Below are 18,193 nucleotides of genomic sequence, written 5' to 3'. Positions count from 1 at the left end.
AACCTCCACTAAGGCTGCCTCCAGTTATCTGGGATCTTAATGTAGTCCTCACCAGCCTGATGAAACCTCCATTTCAACCTATGGTAACCACTCCTCTTAAAGTTTCTCATTTGGAAAGTGATCTTCTTGATCTGTGTCACTTCTGCACGTCGAGTGAGTGAACTTCAAGCACTGGTAGTTCTCAGAACTCATCCTAAATTCCTTCTGAAAATAGTCATGGAATTTTACCATAATTGTGCTACCTGTGTTTTTTTTTTTTTTTTTTTTTCTAAAGCCTCATTCTGGAGAAACAGCTCTTCACACATTGGGCTGTAAACGTGCCTTGGCTTACTACAAGCAGAGAATTAAGCCACACAGGTCTTTGCCTCGACTGTTCATCTCTTTTGATCCTAACAGATTTGGTCTACCTGTAACCAAACAAACTATTTCCACATAGTTAGCGGCCTGCATTTCCTTTTGGTATGCTCAGGCTGGGCTTAATTTCTCCAAAATCCTGAGTGGAGTAAAACAGGTACAAGTGGATTGATTTTTCACTCTGTCAAAAATTACAAAGACTAGGGGACACTCAATGAAGTTATAGGGAAATACTTTTAAAACCAATAGGAGGAAATATTTTTTCACTCAGAAAAGTTAAGCTCTAGAACGCATTGCCAGAGTGGATAGTGTAGCTGGTTTTAAGAAGGGTTTGGACAATTTCCTGGAGGAAAAGGCCATAGTCTGTTATTGAGACAGTTATGGGGCAAGCCATTACTTGCCCTGGATCGGTAGCATGGAATGTTGCTACTTTTTGGGTTTTGGCCAGGTACTAGTGAACTGGATTAGCCACCATGAGAACAAGCTACTAGGCTTGATGGACCTTTGGTCTGACCCAGTAAGGTTATTCTTATGCAGCTCAAGGGGCATGTTACAGCACACAAGGTCCGAGCTATGGTACCATTGGTGGCTTTTTTGCATTCCACTCCCATTGAAGATATTTGCAAAGCAGCTATTTGGTCCTCAATTCACACATTTACATCTCACTACTGTCTAGAATCCTATTTCGGCCAACCAGTTTTACAGAGTTTATTTTCTTCCTAAAGGCCAACTCTCCCTCCATCCCATTCAGTAAGCTAGGGAGTCCTACATGTGAGAATTTGTTGCTTGCTTGTCCAAGGATAAAGCACAGTTACTACTGTAACAGGTGTTATCCGGAGACAGAAGGCAGATATTCTCACATCTCTCCCACCTCCCCTGGTTGCCTTCTTAGCTTGCTTACGGAACTGAGGAAATGCAAGCTGATCTCGGGCAGGAATATACTCACGTGTGTGCGATGCGGGCAGTCTCAAACCTTTTTAAAAAGTTTAAAGTGGTGGCACACTTTTAGCACTGTCTGTACTCGGCTCTGTGAATGACATCACCCACATGTGAGACTCTGCCTGCTGTCCCCGGATAACACCTGTTATGGTAAGTAACTGTGCTTTTGATGGCTGCACTACTTAAGAAATATTTCATTTGGGACTATTTTGTTCTGTTTCCTTCTACTGGTGCATGGACATAACTCATTTGTTCTGGACTGGTCTAGTATGGACAAAAAGGAAGGATTTAAGTGGGAAAAATTTAAGAAGTGAAATTCAGCAGGCAATCCTGACCAGTTGCTGTTTACGTTATGCTGCTTTTATTTATTTCTTATCTGCTTGTTCCTTCTTTTCTTACCTGTCCATCCTTATCCCTTTATTTTCTCCTTCACCTGAGTCCTTTTCATCTATTTTTTTTCCAGCTATCCTCACCTTTTTCTTGCTGTTTTCTTCTTGTCCTAGTCTTAGCTGTACCATTTCTGTCCTTTCCTTTCTCTTCCTGGTTGGCACAACTCATCAAGGATCAAACTGGAAACAGTTGGCCGAGTCCTCTGTCCCCTCTGCAGCCCCCTTCATTTGTTGTTGGCTATTCTTCATAATGTTCTCCAACATTTATTCCTGTGGACCTAGAGCACTCCTCCTAGTCCCCTGAATGTTTCTGCCTTGCAAACTCTTGAAAAGTTCTCATTCCCTCATGTTATGTGATCCTTTGATTGAAGGCTTAAGTCTTTTCATGTGAAAAATCTCAGACGATGTTTTTGCCACACTCAGATAGCTTTTCGGAAGTATTGTCTACTTATCGAAAGGGAGAGGAAAGAGTACAAAATACAGAGAACTTCAATAGGTGGCTCAAAGCCTAGTGTCATCAAGAAGGATTTAGGTACATAGGAGGATGAGGTAATATATGGAAAAACATGAAACTATTGCAATGATGGGGTTACATCTTACTATAGCAAGAAAAAGAATCCTTGCCGAGAAATTCAGGCAATGTTTCTAGGCGTTTAAACTAGAAGGTGGGGGTGGCGTATGTATGCAGGACAATTTTGGTGGCCACCCCCAGCAAAAGACAAGATGTGACAGTCATAAAGATAGCAATGTAAACAACAATCACAACAAATCACTACTTTACAATGCAACAGGAAATGAAATGAATCAAAAACTAGAAAAATGAGATTACTGTTGAAAGGTAGCTGGAAAGCAGTGACCACAAATGCTCGCAGTCTAAGCAACAAAGTTCATGATCTGAAAGCCCTGATGTTAGGGACAGACTTGAATATTGTTAGAGACATGGTTTAGTGATTCTCATGGATGGGATGCAAACATACCGGGCTATAATCTTTTTAGGAAGGACAGAGATAGCAAAAAGGTGGAGTAGCTTTCTTATGTAAAGACCAATATCCAGATGACTGAAATGCAGTGGAACTGGGGAAAGGAAGAAGCAATATGGATTGATCTGAAAAAAGAAGATGGATCTTCTATCAATGTGGGTGTTGTCTACAGACCTCCAGCTTAATTGTAGCAAACTGATAAAGATCTAGTTGCAGATATACAAAAGTATGAAAGAAAGGGGAGGTGCTGTTGTTAGATGACTTCAACCTGCCAGATGCAGACTGGAAAGTTCCATTAGCAGAGTTGGAAAGAAGTAGAGAAATCATGGATGCCTTTCAGGGAAATGGTGGCAGAACCCACGAGGGAAAGAGCGATACTGGATCTTGGGGAGAGTGTGTCTGTCAGAGTGGGAAGTAATGATCATAAAACGGTTTGGTTTGATGTAACAGCTAAAGTGGAGGGCAGCCACACAGATCTTAGTCATAGACTTCAAACATGGACTTTAGAAAAATGGGAGAGTACTTGAAGAAAGAGCTGATAGGATGGGAAGGCATAAGAGAAGTGGAAAAACTGATCCAAGCTGAAAGGAGCAATAAAAATGGCCACCGACCTTTATGTGAGGAAAATAAAAACAAGAGAAAAAGGAAACTGATATGATTCTCTAAGCTAGTGGCAGAGAAAATAAAGACAAAGGAGTTGGTGTTCCTGAAATACAAAAATCAAGAGGAGGAGTGCAGAAAGGACTACTGGATGAAACTGAAAGATTACATAAGAGAGGCATCTGGCAAAAGCACAGGCAGAAGAGCAAATGGCTGGAAATGTAAAAACGGAAGACAAAAATTTTTTCAGGTATATTAGTGAAAGGAGGAAAACAAAAAATGGAATTGTGAAACTGAAAGAAGCTATGGACCGCTATGTGGAGAGTGATGAGGAAAAAGCAAATGTGCTAAACAAGTACTTCTGTTCTGTATTCACAGAAGAAAACCCTGGAGAAGGACTGCAATTGGCTGGTAAAGTTACACTAAGATATGTATTAATAATGTACTCACTGAAAATTCTTTTTCATGGTGTCAGACAAGGATGCACATTTTCTCCATTACTATTTGATTTAGTTCTGGAACCTCTTCTTTTAGCTATTCAGAAATCAAAGGATATTGAGGGTATATCTTATAGAAGCCATGCATATAAGTTATTGGCTTATGCTGATGATCTCTTACTATATCTCACGGAACCAGATGTATCGATACCAGCTTTACTGCAGTTGATTGATACCTTTGGACTTTTTTCAGGGTATAAAATTAATTGGAGTAAATTGGAGGTGTTATCCTATATAATAAAACTCTAAGCACACATGCGCACTTAGGATTTCGTGTTCCCTGCCGCTGTGGTGTGTGATCCGTGGCCGGATTCTATTTTAGAACGCATTAGCAGGGAACACTCTGGAGCTTCCCCCCCTCACTCACTGCGAAAGAAACCGCTGTCACCACCTGCTCTCCTCTTTGGAGTGTGCAGTGCAGGCCAATGGGGTTCCTAGGCAGCTGAATGCAGTCTCCGGGCGGCCGCAGCCTCAGCAAACGCCAGTCTTCTTTCATTCATCTCTTTACCCTAATAGGATCCGTGAGTGATTGATGTAGATCGGACTTCTTCTGGGAAGAGCTAATCACTTTCAGTCCTTCATGTTCTATCACCTCCGCTACTCCATTTGTTCGTCTCTTCGTACTCAATCAAAAACTAAACAATTCGGGTCCAGAGCCTTTCCGCCCCCAGCGAGAGGTTGAGTGTCGTTGTCTTCGCCCCTCCCCCCCTCCCCGGCGCACCCGATTCCCCGTTGAGCCTCCAATCCGACCCTCCAACCGCGGTCTGGCCGCCCCCTTCCCTTCCCATGGTCCCGACAAACCTCTTGACTCTAGCAGGGGCTGCAGCACTCTAAACACGCTGCTTCACGGCCTTCTCCTGCCCCGATTTGCTCTGCCGGTAATGCGGCAGAGGGACTCACGGGGAGTAGAAGGCCGCGAAGCAGCGTGTTTAGAGTGCTGCGGCCGCTACTCGAGCTGGGAGGTTTCTGGTCGTCTCGTGGTGGGAGGGTCGGATGGGAGGGTAAGTGAGGTCGGTTGCACTTTGGCGGTAGTGGCGGGGGGTGGGGATGGAAACATGCTGCTTTCAAGCTTTCAAGTACAGGGGGGGAGGGAGGCAGGCAGGCTGGCTGGCTTTGGGGGTGGGGGGGCACTGAGAGCACTAAAGACATAGGAGGCACTAAGGACATAGGAAGGTGGCACTGGGGGCACTAAGGACATAGGAGGCACTGAGGGCACTAAGGACATAGGAAGGAGGCACTGAAGGCACTAAGGACATAGGATGGGACACTAAGGACAGGAAGGAGGCACTGGGGGCATAGGATGGGACACTAAGGACATAGGAAAGAGGCACTGAAGGCATTAAGGACATAGGATGGGATACTAAGGACAGGAAGGAGGCACTGGGGGCATAGGATGGGACACTAAGGACATAGGAAGGTGGCACTGGGGGCACTGAGGACATAGGCACTGGGGGGCACTAAGGACATAGGAAGGTGGCGCTGGGGGCACTAAGGACATAGGAAGGTGGCACTGGGGGTACTAAGCACATAGGCACTGAGGGCACTAAGGACATAGGATGGGACACTAAGGACATAGGAAGGTGGCACTGGGGGCACTAAGGACATAGGAGGCACTGAGGGCACTAAGGACATAGGAAGGAGGCACTGAAAGCACTAAGGACATAGGATGGGACACTAAGGACAGGAAGGAGGCACTGAAGGCACTAAGGACATACGATGGGACACTAAGGACAGGAAGGAGACACTGGGGGCATAGGATGGGACACTAAGGACATAGGAAGGTCGCACTGGGGGGCACTGAGGACATAGGAAGGAGGCACTGGGGGGCACTAAGGACATAGGAAGGTGGCACTGGGGGCACTAAGCACATAGGAGGCACTAAGGACATAGGATGGGACACTAAGGACATAGGAAGGAGGCACTGAAGGCACTAAGGACATAGGATGGGATACTAAGGACAGGAAGGAGGCACTGGGGGCATAGGACGGGACACTAAGGACATAGGAAGGTAGCACTGGGGGCACTAAGGACATAGGAAGGTGGCGCTGGGGGCACTAAGGACATAGGAAGGTGGCACTGGGGACACTAAGGACATAGGATGGGACACTAAGGACATAGGAAGGTGGCACTAGGGCACTAAGGACATAGGAAGGAGGCACTGAGGGCACTAAAGACATAAGATGGGACACTAAGGACATAGGAAGGGGGTCACAGAGAGTCAGGCAGGCATGGCACAACAGAGAAATACAGGCAGGCCAGGGAGACAGAGACAGAAAGAAAGACAGACAGGGGCCAGGGAGAGACACAGACAGAAAAAATGACAGACAGCATACACGGAGAGACAGAGACATACAGACATCTACTCTAGCACCCGTTAATGTAACGGGCTTAAACACTAGTCTTTTAATGTTCACTGTGTGAAATCTCTGCTAGATCCCCTTACCCATTTATTTGGAAATCTAAGGGCATTAAATATTTGGGTATAATGCTTTTACTAACACTAACTAATGAGAGTTTTCTTCTTTCTAAAATACAAGATTTATGTGATAGATGGCATCCTTTGCATCTCCTGGTAGGGAAGAGTTCACACTGTGAAAATGATGATAGGTCCGATTATTTTATATTACATGAGTATGTTGCCTATTTTTTTTGTAGGTTTTTACAAACAGGTTGACAGACTGCTTACTAAATTTATTTGGTCTGGTAAAGTGCTTAGAATTGCTCTGGCAGTGCTACAGAAATCCAAAGAACTTGGAGGGGTTAGCTTTCCCAACTTTATATTCTAAGACAAGGCCTGCACTGGATATTACTGGAATTCTGTGAGTGAATTCCTGACTGGCTATGCTTGGAAAGTGCATTTATATTACCATATCAGTTGTGTCATTTGATGAAGATACAACTTCCACGTCTATACAGTAACAATAAAATCTTTCAATCTATGTGGCAAGCTCTGACCTTTTTGGATGCTTTGTTACCTATTCCAACTAAAGGTTCTCCATGGTTATCTTTATGGTTAAACCCTTCTATCATTATTGATGGATCTAAAATACTTTGGAGAACTTGGCTGCAAGCTGGAATTAGAACTTTGCAGGATATCTGTGTCGGGGGCGCGTCATATCTTTTCAATCTATACAACAGAAATTTGGATTGCCATTCATCTAGTGCTTTAAATGGTTGCAGCTCCAACATACTCTTAAAACCAGTTTCTCATCCCTTCAGGATTTGAAAGAACAGTCAAGTTTACCTGTTGCATGTTTTTCAGTGGAATCTCAGGGCCATGAAGCTTCAAGCTGATATAAGATTTTATGTTCATACTTACTTAAGAAACTTCTTTCAGGCCTTCAATCTGTTTGAGGTAGAGAGTTACAAAGTAATGTCTCTTCTGAGAACTGGAAGAAGGTGTGGATTTGAAGGCTAAAATGTATGGCCTCTGCATCTCTATGACAATCCCTTTATTTTGTTTTGCACAGAGTTTTGTGGACAAAAAGTAAGATTACAAAAAGTAGATGCAACTTTGTTAAGTACTTGTTGGAATTGTCTAGTTGACTTTGGATCTTATTGCTTTATTGTTCTCTGGTTCAAGCATTCTGACAAGAAATATGGTGAAAAATACAATGTATATTGGAGGTTAGTATATATTACATTAGTGTCTTTTATTCCGCCAATACCTTGCGGTTCTAGGCATATTACAAAAGGAAGAGATTCTGGTCATTTCCAGAAGATTACAGGGAGCTATTGGTTGTAACATTTGGAGTCTGGTGATGGAGTGAGGATATTGGTTGTATCAGGAGTTTGTCTTGATGTATTTCTTGAATACTGGTTTTTATTTCCCTCCTTGAAGGTTCTGTAGTTTGGTGCTGAAATCAGTAGATTGGAGATGTGGCTGTCTAGTTTCGCTGCTTGCGTGGTGAGTAGTCCGTTATGTATTTTTTTGACGCTGAATGCCTTTGATTGGTGAAGGGTGTCTGAGTTCTCCTTGGTCTGGAAGAGTTGTTCTGAGTTAGGCGAGTGTTCAGGTAGGATGGTCCATTGCCATGTAGGGGTTTGAAGAGCATGTAGTAGAATTTAAAAAGTATTCTTGCTTGTATCTGTAGCCAGTGTGTGTCTTGATATGTGGCGGTGAAGTGGTCGAACTACTTCAGTGAGTAGATCAGTCTGAGGGCTGTGTTTTGCACTGTTTGTAGTAGTTTTATTATTGGTAGTTGTTTTATCATGGTGGTGGGACAGGGTAGGTATATGACATTGCAGTAGTCTAGTAGGCCTAGTATTGATGCCTGGACCAGGAGTCTGAATTGTGTTGGAACATGTGTTGGTTTGAACACGTGTTTCTTCATCTGGAAATGTACGCTCACCTTAATTTTCATTTTGGTGGGAAACACTGTGCTATGACACTAACTTAGCAGAAAGGTTGGGGTCCTTTTAAAGGGTGTCATTTAAACAATGTGTGTAACTACCCTGCCAGACAAATCAGGTTTCCTTCCAGTGGTGAGGGTGGGGTTTTGATTTGAGAAGGAAAAATCTGATAATGTGTTGTAATGCTGCTTGTTAAACTGTAATTGCGATCTTTGTGTATGGTATTAAAAACTTAATAAAGTTTGAACTAAAAAAAAAAGAGCTCGAGTTGGCACATGCAGGATGTTTGAATTGTTGCCCGCTGTCACCAACCACTATAGAAGAAAACTTAAAATGCTGAGCTACTGACTGGAAAGTGTATAGCTGTGTGAGATAATTGGCTCTTGCATGGTTTTTTGTTTTTTTTTTTAAGCAAAATACAAGATTTGCGCTGTAAACTGCTTAAAACTCCTGGATAGCTAAGCAACATAGTAAGGAAGGTATGTTTGTAGTGTGTACAATCACTGCAATGTATGTAAACACATTTCCCCTTTCCATTTTACTCTCATCCTTCCCGATGGATAGGATTTTTTTTTTTTTTTTTGGTAGTACTATTTTTCTGTTGTTCCTGTGAGATTTGCACTGAATGAGAGGAACTTGTGCCTGTCAATTCAGTCACAGCTCTCATCATTTCTCTTAAAGCCATGTGGCTGCTGGAATAATAGTGATGTCTGCTTGGGTAGGTTGAAATTAAAGGCCAACAAATTTGTGGGTAATGGCATGCTAAAGTTAATCCCAAAAAAATATACCATCTACAACCATTTACGAGTAGACTTTGATGCAAAAAAGGCAACAGAACTAAGCTGAATTCAGTATTTATGGGCTCAGGCTGCTTTACAAGGAAAGAAGCACCATCTTGGTTTATTTCCGAGAAAGTGTGTGCCGGGGAACTGGAGGAAATCTCAAGAGTACAAGTTTCTGCTAGAGCAGAAAAATGTTTGTGAGGGAAGGGAGCAAGGGGACAAATGGAATATGGCACACTGAATTGTTGGGAAAGTGGGAGAGCAGAGTAGGCAATTTTCTATTATTGTAATTCATGGATGGGTGTGTGCTCTGGAGTAGAAATGGAGCAGGGCTTCCTGCAGTTTTGGGAAGAGAGAGTATTGGAGAGGATGCTGGAGAAATTGGTATTATTTATATTGACATCAATGCAGTAAAAGTTGTTTTAGAAATGCTATCTGAGAACTGGAGTATTTCAGCAAATACTCTTGATAAAATATATCTGTTAAAAAAAAAACAACAACTGATGGTGTGCCGTGACAGTTTTTGCATCTTATCAGTATGCTGCAAGATGAAAAAGATGTTGCTGTAGATTATCTTTTAGTAAAGCAATTTTTATTGATGACAACCACAGCCCAAAATCAATACACAAGAGAATTTTCATAAATGTTAACAAAATGTGGTCTGCTTTCCATAGAAATGTATTGGGCCATTTTAGGGGGAACTTTCTTTCTGGAACCCCCCTCCCCCAGTCTGAACACACACATTTGGGGGGGGGCTTTTATTACTGCCTCATCTCCCAGTTATTTGCCTCAATTTTAAAACAACTATCCGAGTACTTAAAAAATTTAATGCATTGCATCCTACTAGACAGCTTTCAGAAAAGCTCACAGCACCAAACTTCTTTGTTTGAATTGACAACCACCATACTTAATTATTTCAACCAAGATAAATCCATTGGGGAAAAGGTCACTATTTTATCAGCTGTATTTGATTTTTCCATTCTACTTCAGCATCTTACCGACCTGGGTATCTCTGGCATAGCCCCTGTTTCCAAGATTTCTTTCTCAGATAGATCTTGCCATTGGTATAATTCATCTTCCAATTATTTAAACTTGATTGTGGAGTCTTGCAAGGCTCTGTACTCGTAGTATTAGTCCTAGCTCAATGCTAATATGGTTTTACCCCTGACCCTTATCCACATCCTTGAATTCACCACCTAAGTGTACATGAATGATATCCAGATTTGCTATTTTTGTAGACTGGTCATCTAAGAAACATCATTGACCTTAATGTGAAACTACTTACTAAAGCTGATTGGCTGTCCACTGCCAAACTAAAACTAAATCCTGAAAAAATGCAAGTCTCTCGTACCAGGTCTCCCATTCTTGATCAACCTATCTCTCTTGCAGGCTCTCCTGATCATTTTGAATTGACTTCTTACCATTCCTAGATTTCTAACATAGTACATTGCTGATGTTACAAACTTAAGATTTTCTCAGTGCATCAAGCTATTCACTGAACAAGTGCTTTGAATAAATCTAATAATTATCAACCTAGAATATCATAACAGTCTCATTTTTATGGAGCAAAATCCTCAGTTTAGATTCCTATAACTAGTTTGGAATCTATAATAATAAAATGCATGCGCACTCTTACCGCTGTGTTCCCTGATCCCTGATCTATAGGTCTGTGGTTGGCAGGAGTGCGTATGCGCGCTTACAACTGATCTCTCTCTCACAGATCCCAAGGAAATGTGCGAGCTTGCCGGCTCCGGATGCCTTACACTTGACGGACAAAGTTTATTTTTAAGTTCAAAGCCGCCGCAGTGGCTCCTCTCTCGAGCCGCACCTGCGTTGGAGAAGGCTTCCGATGCAGGCGGGGATCGAGAGAGGATCTGCGACGACGACTTTGAACTAAAAAAACTTCAAAAAACAACTAAGGGAGCCGTTCCGAAAGCATCGCACCCCTCCTCGACACACCCGAACCCCCGTTGATCCTCCCATCGTGGTCTGACCCTCCCATCACTTCCCACCGTCTGACTGGCTCACTTAGTCCCTTGCCGATCCCCCCTTCCCATGGTCCTGACAAACCTGCTGACTCCAAAGCTGCTGACTCCAGCATCCGCAGCACTCTACACACGCTGCTTCGGGGCCTTCTACTGCCCTGATTTGCTCTGCCAAGTTTCCAAGTTTATTAGTTTTTAATATCCCGACCATAAAACAAATATCTGGCCGGTTAACAATATAATTTAAAAGAGGGAGTAAAAAGGGAAGAATGGATGAAATATTTAAGTGGGACATAAATGACAAAAACCAGACAGACTTGACTGTGAGGATAGTAAGGGAGGGGGGGAAAAAAGTTACATTTAATAAGAAGAAAAGGGAAGAATGGGTAGGGAAAAAACGTGAAGGTGATCTCTGATGATGTCATAAGGGACGTGACAGAGTACATTAAGACAGTAGAAGGCCCCGAAGCAGCGTGTGTAGAGTGCTGCGGACGCTGCTGGAGTCAGCAGGTTTGTCGGGACTGCGGGAAGGGAAGGGGGGGGCGGCAAGGGACTAAGGGAGCCAGCCAGACCAGGGGAAGGGGAAGGGAAAGGGGGTTAGGGAAAAATGCTGCTGCTGCACAGGGAAGTGGTGTGGGGGAGGGAAATGGAGGGGGAGGGAATGATGCTGTGGCTGCTGTACAGGGAAGTGGGAGGGAGGGAAATGCTGTTGCTGCTGCACAGAAAAATGGAGGGAGAGGGAATGGTGCTGCAGCTGCTGCACAGGGAAGTGTGGGGGGATCCGAAATGCTGCTGCTGCACAGGAAAGTGGGATGGGGGGAAAATGCTGCACAGGGAAATGGAGGGGGAAGAGAAATGCTCCTGCATAGGGGGCAGGGAGAGAGACAGATAGAAAGAAAGACAGACAGCAGGAGGGAGGGAGACAGAAAGAAAAGAAGAAAGACACAAGGGCAGGGAGAGACACAGAAAGACAGACAAAGGGGGCCAGGGAGGAAGAGAGACAGAAATAAAGAAAGACAGACAGATAGACATATATTCTAGCACCTGTTAATGTAACGGCTTAAATACTAGTATAACAATAAAATTCTTAACCACATCAAAAAAAATTTGATCTTGTAACCCCACTTCCGAAAGAACCCTGGCTACCCATTCCCCAATGGAGTATGTTTAAATTCTCATCTTAGTTCATAAAAATCATTATTCTGGTATCTCATTTCTTACAACACCTGATCTTTATACTCCTTCCAGAACTTTGAGATCCTCGGTCTCTCTAGCACATTAAACATTCCAACATTCCATCAAATGTTGACGCTATATAATCCAAAGCCTTCATTATTATTAGTCCAATATTATGGAACGCTCTCACTTTACAGCTTCAGTAAGAAAGATCTTTATGGACTTTTCAAAATTTCTCTTAAAACCTATTTTGTGATGCCTTCAGTCCCTAACTTGGGTTCCACCCTTTGCTGTTAGGAACTTTGGGCACTGGGTGCTAGAATGTTTGCACTTCCTTTTGCTTTACTATTAACAGATAGTTACTTCCCTTTTCTCTTTCTTTTATTTTAACTTTCATTTTTAGATGTTTTTTATATTTTGTAAACTGCCCTGAAAGTGAATTTTGTAGGGCAGTATATCTAATAAACCTGAAACCTCAATAAACTTGATCATTATAGTAGTGCTTTGCTTCAGAATGAAACAAAAAAAGCTTAATACATGAAGATAAATAATTAGATTATGTGTTTGCTTCTACAGATACTAGTATATTTCTATCCTGAGACAAACTGAAGTCTTAATTTGGTAGAGCGAAGACAGCTGTCACTGTCTTTCTACCACTGGAAGCAGGCAGACAGTGTTGTCTTCCAAGAATAAATAGGTTAACAAAGAAGCAGCTGAATGCAACCAAAAATAATTTACAGTTTACACTAGAAAGCAAGCTGACATTAAACATCCTAGCATTGGGCTCCGCACACTTCTAATAGAGTAAAAATTGCCTACTGGCTCCAAAAATGTAGTTTAAATACAAAAGGATTCCACATAGATTTCCTTGTATGAAATGTACATGAAAAAAATAAGATCTAGTGCGTTTTGTGGGCCCAAAATTAATATATAACACTGTCTTATTTTCGGAGAAACACGGTATTCTCAAGGAGATTCTTCATAAGAACTGGGAGACCCGCCTTACTATTACTATGGCTCCCAGAAAATTGGACTTTTTATACAAAATCATTTCTTCTCCTGGTTTTGAAAAACCACAATTCCAGCATCAGTCCCTGGTGGTAGAGTTGACTGTGAAAAAATCTACTCCATCCAGAGTCTATGCCTCAGTTCCACCAGCATGAAGGACGTACTATGAACAAGTCCGGCTGTTGCCTGTACCAAAACTCCATGCTAGCTAACAGAATCCTAAACTACAATTTCTATATTTCCTGCTATGTCAAGACTCTGGTTAAGAAATTGTCTTCTTTTGATAGGTACATCCCTTCACAGGAGTTACAGGATTTTCATCACATCTCTCATACTCTTGCCCTGGCTAGAAGGTAAATGACGAGATCAGCTAATGATGCCTTTGAGTTATCTTCCAGAGCCTCAGCTGGCATGGTTCAGAGTCTCCGATATGGATATCAATCTCCAAGATAGATTGGCTAACATTCCATGCTTGGGTGATGAGCTATTTGGTGATTGTATTGAAAATGCTACCCAAAAGCTCACTGACCATGAGAAACATTGGGATGCCTTAGTCAAAACCAAGCCAAAGCCTTTCTCTTCCAATTGGAGGCGTTTTTCTTCCAAACCTGCTGCTCCTCCTAGACCACAGCAAAAGAAACAGAAGCAACAACACCCTTAGAAAACTCAGACAGCAGCTTCCCAAAAGCCTGCTAGCCTGCTCAGATTTTTTGATGTGCTTCATGAGAGCATAGCCACTGTTCCTCTATCCCAGACTCTACCTCAACCCATTGGAGGACGGCTTTAACTCTGTTATCCTCGCTGGAACTGATTACCACAGACCTCTGGGTACTAACAGTAATTCGTGAGGGATACTTTCTTCACTTTTATCGACATTCCTCCAGATCATCCTCCAAGAGAGACTTCTTTCAACCCTCAGCAGACATCCCTTCTCCTTCGGGAGACAGAATCCTTTCTCCTTCTCAATGCTATCAAAAGGATTCCTCCTGGACAGAGAAACCGGGGGTTTTACTCCTGGTATTTTCTCGTCCCAAAGAAGATGGGAAGTCGTCATCCAATCTTGGACCTCAGGGGTCTCAACAAGTTTCTAGTGAAGGAAGAGTTTTGGATGTTATCCCTGGCAACTTTATACCCCTCTTAGATCGCAACGACTGGCTATGCTCTCTAGATTGGAAAGAAGCCTACACTCACATTCCATTGCATCCGGCCTCCAGGAAATTCCTCCGATTTCAAGTGGCTCATCACCATTATCAGTACAAAGTACTATCCTTTGGCCTTGCATCCTCTCCCAGAGTATTCACCAAGTACCTGGTTGTAGTGGCAGCAGCATTACGGTCTCAGGACCTCCAAGTCTTTCCTTACCTAGATGACTGGTTGATCAAGGATCCTACCTCGTAAGGGGTGACAGTAACGACTTGCATGCCAATTCTCTTCCTTTAACAGTTGGGTTTCGCAATCAATTTTCCCACATCCCAACTTCAGTCATCTCAGACTGTACATTTCATAGAAGCTCTGATCAACATTATTCATTTCAGGATGTTTCTACCACAGCAAAGACAAGACAATTTAATTCAGCTTTGCACTCAGATTTATCATATGCCATCAATCTCAGCCAGACAAATGATGGTACTCCTGGGCCACATGGCTTCTACAGTGCATGTTACTCCATTTGTGAGATTTCATCTCATGATACCTTAATGGACTCTCGCATCTCAGTGGTCTCAAGCTCTCCACCCACTCTCTCAATACATTACAATCATGCCTTTACTTCAACAGTCGCTGCACTGGTGGATGAGCTCTTCCAATCTGTCCAGAGGATTTTTGTTCCATAACCCTTCTCATCAGAAAGTTAAGGACTCGTCCACTTAAGCTTGGGGAGCTCATCTGGACGGTCTTCACACGCAAGGTCACTAGTCTGCCTTTGTCATATAAATCTGTTGGAACTCGGAGTGATCTACAATGCTCTCAAAGCTTTTCAGCACATTATGACCAACACTGTTGTCCTCATCTGCACGGATAATCAGGTCGCAATGTATTACATAAACAAGAAGGAGGCTCTGGTTCTCTCCGTCTTTGTCTGGAGGCCCAGAAGATTTGGACCTGGGCCATTGCTCACAACATATTCCTGAAAGTAACATACATTCAAGGGGAACAGGATTCACTTGCAGACAGACTCAACAGGTTTCTTCAACCACACGAGAGGACACTCAACTCTGCAATTCTGCGTCCCATATTTTCTCAATGGGGGACTCCTCAGGCTTGTTTGCATCCCTCCACAACCACAAGCTGCAGTACTCTCCTCATCGTCTGGAAGCAAATGCTTTTCTGCTGGATTGAACTCACAAGTTTCTTTATGCCTTTCCTCCAATTCCTCTCATCCTTAAGACGTTTGTCAAGCTCAAGCAGGAATCAGCCACCATGATTCTTATAGCTCCTCAGTGGCCCAGACAATCCTGGTTTTCCCTTCAACTCAATTTCAAGGAACCAATCCCTCTTCAAATTTTCCCATCTCTTCTCACACAGAATCATGGATCTCTTCTGCATCTCAGTCTTTCAGCATTGCACCTCATAGCTTGGTACCTCTTGGCCTAACATCGGCTGACTTTCATATTTCTCAGCCTGTCAAATTAATCTTGGAAGCATCCAGAAAACCATCTACGCAGCAGTGCTACCAGTGAAAATGGACACTGTTTTCCACCTGGTGTGCTCTTCATCATCATGAGCCTAAATCCACCTCTGTATCTTCTACATTTATCCAATTCAGGTCTCAAAACCACTTCAGAGTTTTCACAGACCAGTTGATGGTAAACCTCTCTGTTTATGCTCTTGTGTCCAGATTCATGAAAGGACTTTTCAGGGTCAAACCACCTCTCAAGCCACCTCCAGTGGTTTGGGATCTTAATGTGGTTAAACTGATGAAACCTCCTTTCGAGCCAATGTCTACGGCTCATCTTAAGTTCGTTACGTGGAAAGTGGTTTTTCTCATCTCCCTTACTTCAGCTCAACAAGTCAATGAGCTTCAAGCGCTGGTGGCAGATCCCTCTTTCACAGTATTTCACCATGACAAAGTGGTGCTTTGTACCCATCCCAAGTTTCTTACAAAGGTTGTCACAGAATTCCACCTTTAATCTATTATTCTTCCAGTATTCTTTCCTAAGCCTCATTCTCATCCTGGAGAAATGGCTCTTCACTCTCTGGACTTCAAAAGGGCTTTGGCCTTCTATTTGTGCAGAACTCACTGTCATAGAACATCTCCTCAACTTTTTGTCGTCTTTGATCCTAACAAGTTGGGACATCCAATATCAAAGAGAACGATTTCCACGTGGTTGGCCTCTTGTATCACCTGTTATGCTCAGGCTGGGCTACAACTGGAGAGTCGTGTCACAGCTCACAAAATCAGAGCTATGGCAGCTTCAGTTGCTTTCCTGCGCTCCACTCCTATTGATGAAATCTATAAAACTGCTACTTGGTCCTCAGTTCATACATTCACATCACACTACTGTCTGCAATCTTATTCCAGACGGGATGGTCACTTCAGCCAAGCAGTATTGCAAAATTTATTTTCCTAATGGCAAACTTTTCCTCCATCCCATCATAGTAATCTAGGGAAATCCACATGTGAGAATATGCTGCCTGCTTGTCCTGGGATTAAGCACAGTTACTTACCGTAACAGGTTTATCCATGGACAGCAGGCAGATATTCTTACAACCCACCCTTCTCCCTTGGTTGGCTTCTTAGCTTGCTTACCGAACTGAGGAGCCACAAGCTGCGTCGGGCGGGAAGGCACTCGCGCATGTGCAGTGCAGGCAGTTCGAACTTTCTCAAGTTCTTAAAGTGGCAATGCACTTTTAAAGCTGTCCATACCAGGGCTCCGTAGATGACGTCACCTACATGTGAGAATATCTGCCTACTGTCCTTGGATAACACCTGTTACAGTAAGTAACTGTGCTGTTTGCCTTTCTCTGTGGCGTTGGGATCATCACTAGAGGGCACTGTTCCCTCTAAGCTGAGCAGAAGTCCTCCACCTACATTCCTACCAACAGGTGCTACTGTTTCACCATCACATTTTCAATAATGAGAGACAGGCAAGCTCTTCAGGACTCCAGGGAACCTGCCTGTGTCTAGCTATTGAAAACACAATATTGAAACATCATCCCCCACTGGCAGCAATGCAACTGGAAAATTCCTGCTCAGCTTAGAGGGAAGAGTGCTAAGAGGATCAGAAGCTTCCAGGGTGAATAAAAATCAACAAAAAATATTGGATTTTTTAAATGTTTCTTTTTTGAGGAAAAATCTATCTAAAAATAGTTATCTATTTAAGATATATTATAGTCCAAAAGTTATTGATCATGACATAAGGATTAGTTTTTAATTATGTAGCATAAGGCTGTATATTCATGCAATGTTTACATTTTCTGGTAAATGAATTCCGTTAATCCATTCATAATATCTTGGGCAATTTTTTTGTCTAGAAGATATTATTGCAGATGCTTGATTTTATTTTATTTTTTATTTTTTCAATTCTCAAAACTATGAATTTGTTTACAGAGATATAACATTTTTGCTGTGAAGAAGCAGATGTTGATATACAGAGTTGAGAGACTTTAGCCCCATTGTTTCTTTGCAAATCAATTTACACAGAATCAGCCCCTTACCTCTTAAGTGCAAAGTTGATACATCTATACGAGGGGAGGGGGGGCAAGCAATAAAACTGACCCTAACAACTCTAGCTTAAACTAGAAAAGTTTTCAAACTTTGTTCAAAACCAGTCTGCATACATTATTGAATAAATAAATGGGGCATATCAGTTCTATCTGATAGGGAATATCGCAGCTCAGATTTTTTTATGCTCCTTTTACTAAGAGCTTTTTACCAAGCTATGGTAAGCACTACCACATGCTTGTCACAGCTTAAAAGGGTTTACAATTGGACATCCTTAGGTGTCCTGTAGTAAGTTCTGAGTTTGCGCATGCATACCATGTGCTAAAAAATTATTTTATTTTTAATGTGCAGGGGGCATGTCTGAGGACAGGGTGGGCATTTCTGCTGTAATCTAACATAGCTACTTTGCTGCATGCCAGCGTGTGAGCCTTTACCACCCACAAAAGTTCATGTGCTAATGGCAACAT

General features: G+C 42.7%; 1 protein-coding gene across 5 annotated transcripts in view; it reads left to right on the top strand.

Annotated features, from left to right (window-relative positions):
• Positions 1-18,193, top strand: part of FOXK2 (forkhead box K2) — a 183,679-nt gene that overhangs the window by 30,982 nt on the left and 134,504 nt on the right. The window lies entirely within an intron of this gene.

The sequence above is a fragment of the Geotrypetes seraphini genome, chromosome 10 (assembly GCF_902459505.1).
Source record: "Geotrypetes seraphini chromosome 10, aGeoSer1.1, whole genome shotgun sequence".
Classification (NCBI taxonomy): Eukaryota; Metazoa; Chordata; class Amphibia; order Gymnophiona; family Dermophiidae; genus Geotrypetes; species Geotrypetes seraphini.
The sequence above is the reverse complement of the archived record's forward strand: the minus strand, read 5'-3'. Positions and strand labels throughout refer to the sequence as shown.